Source organism: Coregonus lavaretus, assembly GCF_964263955.1.
Source record: "Coregonus lavaretus genome assembly, contig: HAP1_SCAFFOLD_525, whole genome shotgun sequence".
In the NCBI taxonomy this organism is placed as follows: Eukaryota; Metazoa; Chordata; class Actinopteri; order Salmoniformes; family Salmonidae; genus Coregonus; species Coregonus lavaretus.
In genome coordinates, this window is record NW_028164736.1 from 171,063 (window position 1) to 181,334 (window position 10,272).

Sequence of the window (10,272 nt, forward strand, 5' to 3'; positions counted from 1 at the left end):
TACAACCCTCCCTCATGGCAACCTGCTGATAGTGCACTTTTAAGGACGAGCTACTGATCCGCCACAAGAAGAGATGGTCTCAGGTGAGACAATGCTGTCAATATCGTTTACAATGCGTGTGTGAAAGGCATAACCCTATACACCTTCGATAGTACACATTCACAAAGCTATGAATTCATCTAAATATGATGGACATGAATTGAAGACGGATGATGACGTTTTATTACACCCAAAGCAATATATTTATTCAGCTCATTCACTGTTTTGGCCGGTCATGTACTTGTACGACATTCTCGGCTGGCGACTCACCAGGAAGTATTTCAAGAGGTTAGAGGAGGGTGAAGATGAGACAGAGCCGAAGGAGAGGATGAAGGTCAACATGACAAACAATATAATGATTCCTTCTATGTCTAGCATCCCTACTTGGATACATTGTTGTTGTATTATTGTTATATATTACAGTGTAAAGGAGGTGGTGTACCTAATAAACTGTCAGGTGAATGTATATTTCAGTATATAGGTGGTGTACCTAATAAACTGTCCGGTGAGTGTATATTTCAGTATATAGGAAGCGGGACTGATGCTTTTGTATTCTGTTAGAAAGAGAAGGATAACACCTATCTCCTGGCTTTGGATGGGGACACAGACTTCCAGCCATCTGTTGTCATGCTCCTGATAGATGGACTGAAACGCTACCCACACGTGGGAGCGGCATGTGGAAGGATTCACCCGACAGGCACAGGTATGTACAGCCCTCGCGTGAATCGTGCCTTTTATAATTAAAGATCAAATTATCATTGTTATGACAATTTGCTTCGGATAAATCTACGATTTGTAAGTAGCCTATGTCACTAGGTGAGTGGATGGTAGCGAATCGACTTGTTCTTTACGCGCCTCAAACTTGGCAATAGTGGTTACCTTGAATGAATTAATGTTGATCCGTAGAGTTGACTGTAGCAATCCTTTGTGTCTTGTTTGACGTTTCTTGCGTTTTCTTGAATTTGTTTGCTTTGGTTTGATTGCGGTAAGAACGGTGAGCTCTCCCACCATCCACACACACACAAAACATTAAAACACCTGTGTGTTTAAATCAGTGTGTTCCACCTATTCCGCTCCAGCCATTACCACGAGCCCATTCCGCTCCAGCCATTACCACGAGCCCATTCCGCTCCAGCCATTACCATGAGCCCGTCCTCCCGAATTAAGGTGCCACCAACCTCCTGTGGTTTATAGATTACCTTGATTCCTAGATGGCGTAGCAGTGCGGTCGTGTATTGTGTTGTGTCCTCTTGTAAATAGTCAGTTTTTTTCGTATATATTTCTCTCTCACTTTCCATCCTTTAACTAAATATACTTTCCTGCAACCCGCCTCACCCAATGTGGAACGGATTCTATTATTTCTTCATACCTTTTATCAAGAACCCACAGCTAAAACTAGCCAGCTAGCCAGCTAACTTGCTATTAGCTATTGCCATTAGCCACCGTTAGCGGTCTTCACCACTGTCCGTGGCCTGCACTACCTACCAGCCAGCTCTAGCCTGGACAATTATCGGCCAGTCTGCACAGCGTGCTATCGACCCTGAGCATTTAGGATTTTCTGCCGGAATCACTGAATCACTGGACCTTAACACCGGATCCTCACAACTAGCTAGCTACAAACGAATGGATGTTGTTGTTGGCTAATCACCACTAATCACTACTTGTCCTAAAGCTAGCACCAGTTAGCCTTGAGCTAGCCTCGAGCCAGGTCCATCTCCCGGCTATCCACCTCTCTGTCAACCGGACGGGACCTCCTAGTGTCGACACGGAGCCCCGCTGATCCATCACAACTGGTCTGTCGACGCAATCGTCTGATGTGGTTTCAACAGGCTTCCCGTTGCGACGACCACGAAGATCCATCTGCTAGCCCCGGCCCGCTAGCACGCACAATCAACAGCTGTGCCTCCTGCTCGCCTGTGCTGTAGCAGCCTACGAACTGCTCCCGGACTCACCTATTGCTGTTCACTGGACCTTATGATCACTCAGCTACACATCTGATGCCCGCTGGACTGTTCCTTTACACGGTACCCCATCCTGTTTATCTGTTTAGCCTCAGCCCAAACTTTCGTCGCCATTACCAGTTGTTGTCTTAGCCCTCTCGATTAACACCTGTGATTGCGTTATGCCTCTCCCCCATGTCAATATGCCTAGCCTATTGCTGTTTGGGTTAGTTGTTATTGTACTATTTCACTGTAGATCCCCCAGAACCGCTCAACCTGCCTCAGATAGCTTCTTTGTCCCACCCCCCATACACGCGGAGACCGGCTCAATTGGTACCTCCAGTGATGCTATCTCTTTCATAGTTACCCAATGCTTAGGTGTACCTCCACTGTACTCATATCCTTCCATATCCTTGTCTGTACATAATGTCCTGAAACTATTCTACAACGCCCGGAAATCTGCCCCTCTTCTCTGTACCCAACGCACTAGAAGACCAGTTCTTAAAGCCTTTAGCCGTATCCTTATTCTATTCCTCCTCTGTTCTTCTGGTGATGTAGAGGTTAACCCAGGCCCTGTAGCCCCCAGTATCACTCCTACCCCCCAGGCGCTATCATTTGTTGACTTCTGTAACCGTAAAAGCCTTGGTTTCTTGCATGTTAACATCAGAAGCCTCCTCCCCAAGTTTGAGTTATTCACTGGGTTAGCACACTCTGCCAACCCTGATGTTCTAGCAGTGTCTGAATCCTGGCTTAGGAAGGCCACCAAAAATTCAGAAATGTCCCGAACTACAACATTTTCCGTCTAGATAGAACTGCCAAAGGGGGCGGAGTTGCAATCTACTGTAGAGATAGCCTGCAGAGCTCTATCATACTATCCAGGTCTGTGCCCAAACAGTTTGAGCTTCTACTTCTAAAAATCCACCTTTCCAGAAATAAGTCTCTCACTGTTGCCGCTTGCTACAGACCCCCCTCAGCCCCCAGTTGTGCCCTGGACACCATATGTGAATTGATTGCCCCCATCTATCCTCAGAGTTCCTACTGCTTGGTGACCTAAACTGGGATATGCTTAACACCCCGTCCGTCCTACAATCTAAACTAGATGCCCTCAATCTCACACAAATTATCAAGGAACCTACCAGGTACAACCCTAAATCCGTATACATGGGCACCCTCATAGATATCATTCGGACTAATTTACCCTCTAAATACACCTCCGCTGTCTTCAACCAGGATCTCAGCGATCACTGCCTCATTGCCTGCGTCCGTAATGGGTCCGCGGTCAAACGACCACCCCTCATCACTGTCAAACGCTCCCTAAAGCCTTTCTAATTGACCTGGCACGGGTATCCTGGATGGATATTGACATCATTCTGTCAGTAGAGGATGCCTGGATGTTCTTTAAAAGTGCTTTCCTCTCCATCTTAAATAAGCATGCCCCATTCAAAAAATTCAGAACTAAGAACAGATATAGCCCCTGGTTCACCTCAGACTTGACTGCCCTTGACCAGCACAAAAACATCCTGTGGCGTACTGCATTAGCATCGAACAGCCCCCGCGATATGCAACTTTTCAGGGAAGTCAGGAACCAATATACACAATCAGTTAGGAAAGCAAAGGCTAGCTTTTTCAAACAGAAATCTGCATCCTGTAGCACTAACTCCAAAAAGTTTTGGGACACTGTATAGTCCATGGAGAATAAAAGCACCTCCTCCCAGCTACCCACTGCACTGAGGCTAGGAAACACTGTCACCACCGATAAATCTATGATAATCGAGAATTTCAATAAGCATTTTGCTACGGCTGGCCATGCTTTCCACCTGGCTACCCCTACCCCGGCCACCAGCTCAGCACCCTCCGCTGCAACTTGCCCATGCCCCCCCCGCTTCTCCTTCACCCAAATTCAGATAGCTGATGTCCTGAAAGAGCTGCAAAATATGTACCCCTACAAATCAGCTGGGCTAGACAATCTGGACCCTTTCTTTCTAAAATTAGCCGCCGAAATTGTCGCAACCCCTATTACTAGCCTGTTCAACCTCTCTTTCGTATCGTCTGAGATCCCCAGAGATTGGAAAGCTGCCGCGGTCATCCCCCTCTTCAAAGGGGGTGACACTCTAGATCCAAACTGTTACAGACCTATATCCATCCTACCCTGCCTTTCGAAAGTATTTGAAGGCCAAGTTAACAAACAGATCACCGACCACTTCGAATCCCACCTCTACGCTGACGACACCATTTTGTATACATCTGGCCCTTCATTGGACACTGTGTTAACAAACCTCCAAACGAGCTTCAATGCCATACAACACTCCTTCTGTGGCCTCCAACTGCTCTTAAACGCTAGTAAAACTAAATGCATGCTCTTCAATCGAACGCTGCTTGCACCCGCCCGCCCGACTAGAATCACTACTCTCGGCGGGTCTGACGTAGAATACCTAGGTGTCTGGTTAGACCATAAACTCTCCTTCCAGACTCACATTAAGCATCTCCAATCCAAAGTTAAATCTAGAATTGGCTTCCTGTTTCACAACAAAGCCTCCTTCACTCATGCTGCCAAACATGCCCTCGTAAAACTGACTATCCTACCGATCCTTGCGATGTCATTTCCAAAATAGGTTCCAACACTCAACTCAGCAAATTGAATATAGTCTATCACAGTGCCATCCGTTTTGTCACCAAAGCCCCATATACTACCCACCATTGTGACCTGTACGCTCTCGTTGGCTGGCCCTCACTACATATTCGTCGCCAAACCCACTGGCTCCAGGTCATCTATAAATCACTGCTAGGCAAATCCCTGCCTTATCTTAGCTCATTGGTCACCATAGCAACACCCACCCGTAGTATGCGTTCCAGCAGGTATATTTCACTGGTCATCCCCAAAGCCAACACATCCTTTGGCCGCCATTCCTTCCAGTTCTCTGCTGCAAATGACTGGAACGAACTACAAAAATCTCTGAAGCTGGAGACACTTAACTCCCTCACTAACTTTAAGCATCATTTGTCAGAGCAGCTTACCGATCACTGCACCTGTACACAGCCCATCTGTAATTAGCTCACCCAACTACCTCATCCCCATATTGTTATTTATTTTTGTTATTTATTTTGCTCATTTGCACCCCAGTATCTCTATTTGCACATCATCTTCTGCACATCTATCACTCCAGTGTTAATACTAAATTGTAATTATTTTGCACTATGGCCTATTTATTGCCTTACCTCCATAACTTACTACATTTGCACACACTGTATATAGATTTTCTATTTTCTATTGTGTTATTGACTGTATGTTTTTGTTTTACCCCATATGTAACTCTGTGTTGTTGTTGTTTTTAATCGCACTGCTTTGCTTTATCTTGGCCAGGTCGCAGTTGTAAATGAGAACTTGTTCTCAACTGGCTTACCTGGTTAAATAAAGGTGAAATAAATAAAATAAATAAATAACCTGATGTGTGATCACCACCACCATGTATCTGCCCCTAGTGATCGTGAGTGTAATTGGCCAAATATTACCACAATATTAAATACACCCAAATTGGCTCCAACAATCATCGTTAGGGATACGTTTTCATCTCTAATAGACAGCTACAAATGAAAAATGTACCCAGCTCATTTTATGGATTTGATTGTTTATTGGAGTTACGCACCAACCAAGACTATTTAAGTTTAAGTTAGCGCGCAACGGTACCTGCTTGTTTCACTAAATGCACTAAAACAATATTGTGTGTGTACACTATATGCACAGTGAAGGTATAATATACATCATACAGATATCTACTCAGTGATATGGATATAGATATCTACTCAGTGATATAGATATACAGTGGGGAAAAAAAGTATTTAGTCAGCCACCAATTGTGCAAGTTCTCCCACTTAAAAATATGGGAGAGGCCTGTAATTTCCATCATAGGTACACGTCAACTATGACAGACAAAATGAGAAAAAAAAATCCAGAAAATCACATTGTAGGATTTTTAATGAATTTATTTGCAAATTATGGTGGAAAATAAGTATTTGGTCAATAACAAAAGTTTCTCAATACTTTGTTATATACCCTTTGTTGGCAATGACACAGGTCAAACGTTTTCTGTAAGTCTTCACAAGGTTTTCACACACTGTTGCTGGTATTTTGTTTTGGGGCTGTCGCTGGGCAACACAGACTTTCAACTCCCTCCAAAGATTTTCTATGGGGTTGAGATCTGGAGACTGGCTAGGCCACTCCAGGACCTTGAAATGCTTCTTACAAAGCCACTCCTTTGTTGCCCGGGCGGTGTGTTTGGGATCATTGTCATGCTGAAAGACCCAGCCACATTTAATCTTCAATGCCCTTGCTGATGGAAGGAGGTTTTCACTCAAAATCTCATGATACATGGCCCCATTCATTCTTTCCTTTACACGGATCAGTCGTCCTGGTCCCTTTGCAGAACAACAGCCCCAAAGCATGATGTTTCCACCCCCATGCTTCACAGTAGGTATGGTGTTCTTTGGATGCAACTCAGCATTCTTTGTCCTCCAAACACGACGAGTTGAGTTTTTACCAAAAAGTTATATTTTGGTTTCATCTGACCATATGACATTCTCCCAATCCTCTTCTGGATCATCCAAATGCACTCTAGCAAACTTCAGACGGGCCTGGACATGTACTGGCTTAAGCAGGGGGACACGTCTTGCACTGCAGGATTTGAGTCCCTGGCGGCGTAGTGTGTTACTGATGGTAGGCTTTGTTACTTTGGTCCCAGCTCTTTGCAGGTCATTCACTAGGTCCCCCCGTGTGGTTCTGGGATTTTTGCTCACCGTTCTTGTGATCATTTTGACCCCACGGGGTGAGATCTTGCGTGGAGCCCCAGATCGAGGGAGATTATCAGTGGTCTTGTATGTCTTCCATTTCCTAATAATTGCTCCCACAGTTGATTTCTTCAAACCAAGCTGCTTACCTATTGCAGATTCAGTCTTCCCAGCCTGGTGCAGGTCTACAATTTTGTTTCTGGTGTCCTTTGACAGCTCTTTGGTCTTGGCCATAGTGGAGTTTGGAGTGTGACTGTTTGAGGTTGTGGACAGGTGTCTTTTATACTGATAACAAGTTCAAACAGGTGCCATTAATACAGGTAACGAGTGGAGGACAGAGGAGCCTCTTAAAGAATAAGTTACAGGTCTGTGAGAGCCAGAAATCTTGCTTGTTTGTAGGTGACCAAATACTTATTTTCCACCATAATTTGCAAATAAATTCATTAAAAATCCTACAATGTGATTTTCTGGATTTTTCTTCCTCATTCTGTCTGTCATAGTTGACGTGTACCTATGATGAAAATTACAGGCCTCTCTCATCTTTTTAAGTGGGAGAACTTGCACAATTGGTGGCTGACTAAATACTTTTTTCCCCCACTGTAGATATCTACTCAGTGATATGGATATAGATATATACTCAGTGATATGGATATAGATATCTACTCAGTGATATAGTTATAGATATCTACTCAGTGATATGGATATAGATATCTACTCAGTGATATAGTTATAGATATCTACTCAGTGATATGGATATAGATATCTACTCAGTGATATAGTTAGATATCTACTCAGTGATATAGATATAGATATCTACTCAGTGATATGGATATAGATATCTACTCAGTGATATGGATATAGATATCTACTCAGTGATATGGATATAGATATCTACTCAGTGATATGGATATAGATATCTACTCAGTGATATGGATATAGATATCTACTCAGTGATATGGATATAGATATCTACTCAGTGATATGGATATAGATATCTACTCAGTGATATGGATATAGATATCTACTCAGTGATATGGATATAGATATCTACTCAGTGATATGGAGATAGATATCTACTCAGTGATATGGATATAGATATCTACTCAGTGATATGGATATAGAAATCTACTCAGTGATATGGATATAGATATCTACTCAGTGATATAGAGATAGATATCTACTCAGTGATATGGATATAGATATATACTCAGTGATATGGATATAGATATCTACTCAGTGATATAGAGATAGATATCTACTCAGTGATATGGATATAGATATATACTCAGTGATATGGATATAGAAATCTACTCAGTGATATGGATATAGATATCTACTCAGTGATATAGAGATAGATATCTACTCAGTGATATGGATATAGAAATCTACTCAGTGATATGGATATAGAAATCTACTCAGTGATATGGATATAGATATCTACTCAGTGATATAGAGATAGATATCTACTCAGTGATATGGATATAGATATATACTCAGTGATATGGATATAGAAATCTACTCAGTGATATGGATATAGAAATCTACTCAGTGAAGGTATAATATACATTATACAGATATCTACTAAGGTCCTCATTCTGTTATATTGCCCCAGGTCCTATGGTATGGTATCAGAAGTTTGAGTATGCGGTGGGCCACTGGCTTCAGAAGACCGCAGAGCACGTGTTTTGGTTATTTCAGTCTGATCGGGGGCCTCAGCCCTCATGGACGACAACGTGATGAAGGGATACACCACCAAGGCCACAGAGGCCGGCCGCTACCTACAGTAGGATCAAGGTAAACCAATTGTTCCTAGTCAACAAGAACACAGACACACACACCTCTGGTAGTAGTCTTGTCTACAGCACCGCTCTCTGCTGCGTCGCAGGTGAAGACCGCTGGCTGTGCACTCTCCTGTCGCAGCAGGGCTGGAGGGTGGAGTACAACGCTGCGTCCGACGCCTACACCAACCCCCCCCAGGACTTCAAGGAGTTCTATAACCAGCGTCGGGCGGCCCTCTACCATGGCCAACACCATCGACCTGCTGGGCTCAGGGTCTCTGACCTCCCAGAGGAACAGCTTCATCTCCAAACCCTTCATCCTTTACCAGATTATCACCATGGCAGCCTCCATCCTAAGCCCAGCCACCATCTGCCTAATGATCTCAGGTACCCACAGCAACCTGTCTGTCAAAAGGCCTCACACAGCTTTAGCTTTGGGGGAGTTTGTCTTTGGAATATAACAGGATACAAACATTTTATTAACACAGGGAAGAAGATGATTATAATTCATAATTCTGGTCCCCTCTCTTTTTCAGGAAGCTTGTCGTTAATCCTACACATCGATCCCAAATACGCTCTGATCCTTGCAACAGTGCCCCCTGCGTTGTACCTGGTCCTATGCTTCAAGCTGAAATTAGACACACAGGTCACCATAGCAGCCATCATGAGTGCCTTGTATGCTTTCCTCATGATAGGAACCGCTCTGTTCATCATAGGTAAATGGTGACACTAGACTAGGATTTCATCTCAATCAACATAATGTAGAACAGCAAGGCTACAAACCTGACTTACAGACTGACTGCCCGGTCAACCTAGTGGGCGATATCAAACTAGAACATTCATTAAATACAAAAAAAATTGAACTTTTGTAGGCTACAAATGTAAATGTTGCTTTCTCTGTAATGATGTTAACTGTAGTATCTATGTTCATCTCAGGTGCTATGGTTGAGGAGCAGACCATTTGGAATCCCAGCGGCCTGTTCATCATAGGCACGGTGCTGACAAACACCATCACAGCAGCGCTCCACCCCAAAGGAGTTCCATCTGGTCGTCATCTACGGCCTCCTCTACTTCATCTGTATCCCCAGTGGCTACCTCCTGCTGACCATCTACTCCATGGTCAACATGAACAACGTGTCCTGGGGCACCCGGGAGACAGGGGGTCAAGGCCATCATCACACAGCGCATCCTACAGGCCAAGTGCTGCTGGGACGGTGTCAACGTGGCCGACCAGAGTGATCAGGTGCCGGAAACGGTGGTGATGGCTGGTGTGCCAAATGTGAACCTTGATCTGATCTTTCAGGACAATAACAGGTAATGACATTTTTGAATGGTTGAAGTCTGGGAATCAATTTAAGAATAGTAGAATACACCAGGTGCAATTTCAAAATGTCACTCAATTAGCCATGTCAAGCTAACAATTTTTTTTATTGGTAGTTAGAACTAGCCAGCTATCTAAACTCATAGTTATCATGGCCGATTACCGACCGAGCACGCAGGGCACGTGCCCAGGGGCTCAGACCTCCAGGGGGCCCCCATTGATTTTGTAAGTCATTCTCACTTAGATATCATATTAACATGGCATAAGTCATTACAAAATGTGTAGAAATGTATCTCCACCCATGTTATTACCTGGTACTTCCTGTATATAACCATGTTATTACCTGGTACTTCCTGTATATAGACATGTTATTACCTGGTACTTCCTGTATATAACCATGTTATTACCTGGT

General features: G+C 43.8%; 1 pseudogene across 1 annotated transcript; it reads left to right on the top strand.

Annotated features, from left to right (window-relative positions):
* The first annotated feature begins 274 nt into the window (after positions 1–274).
* LOC311116708 (chitin synthase-like) lies at positions 275–9,857 on the top strand (annotated as a pseudogene). The gene is made up of 7 exons: positions 275–373; positions 601–742; positions 8,374–8,555; positions 8,647–8,926; positions 9,076–9,255; positions 9,476–9,534; positions 9,699–9,857. The product of its transcript is annotated as a chitin synthase-like (transcript).
* Positions 9,858–10,272: the final 415 nt, after the last annotated feature.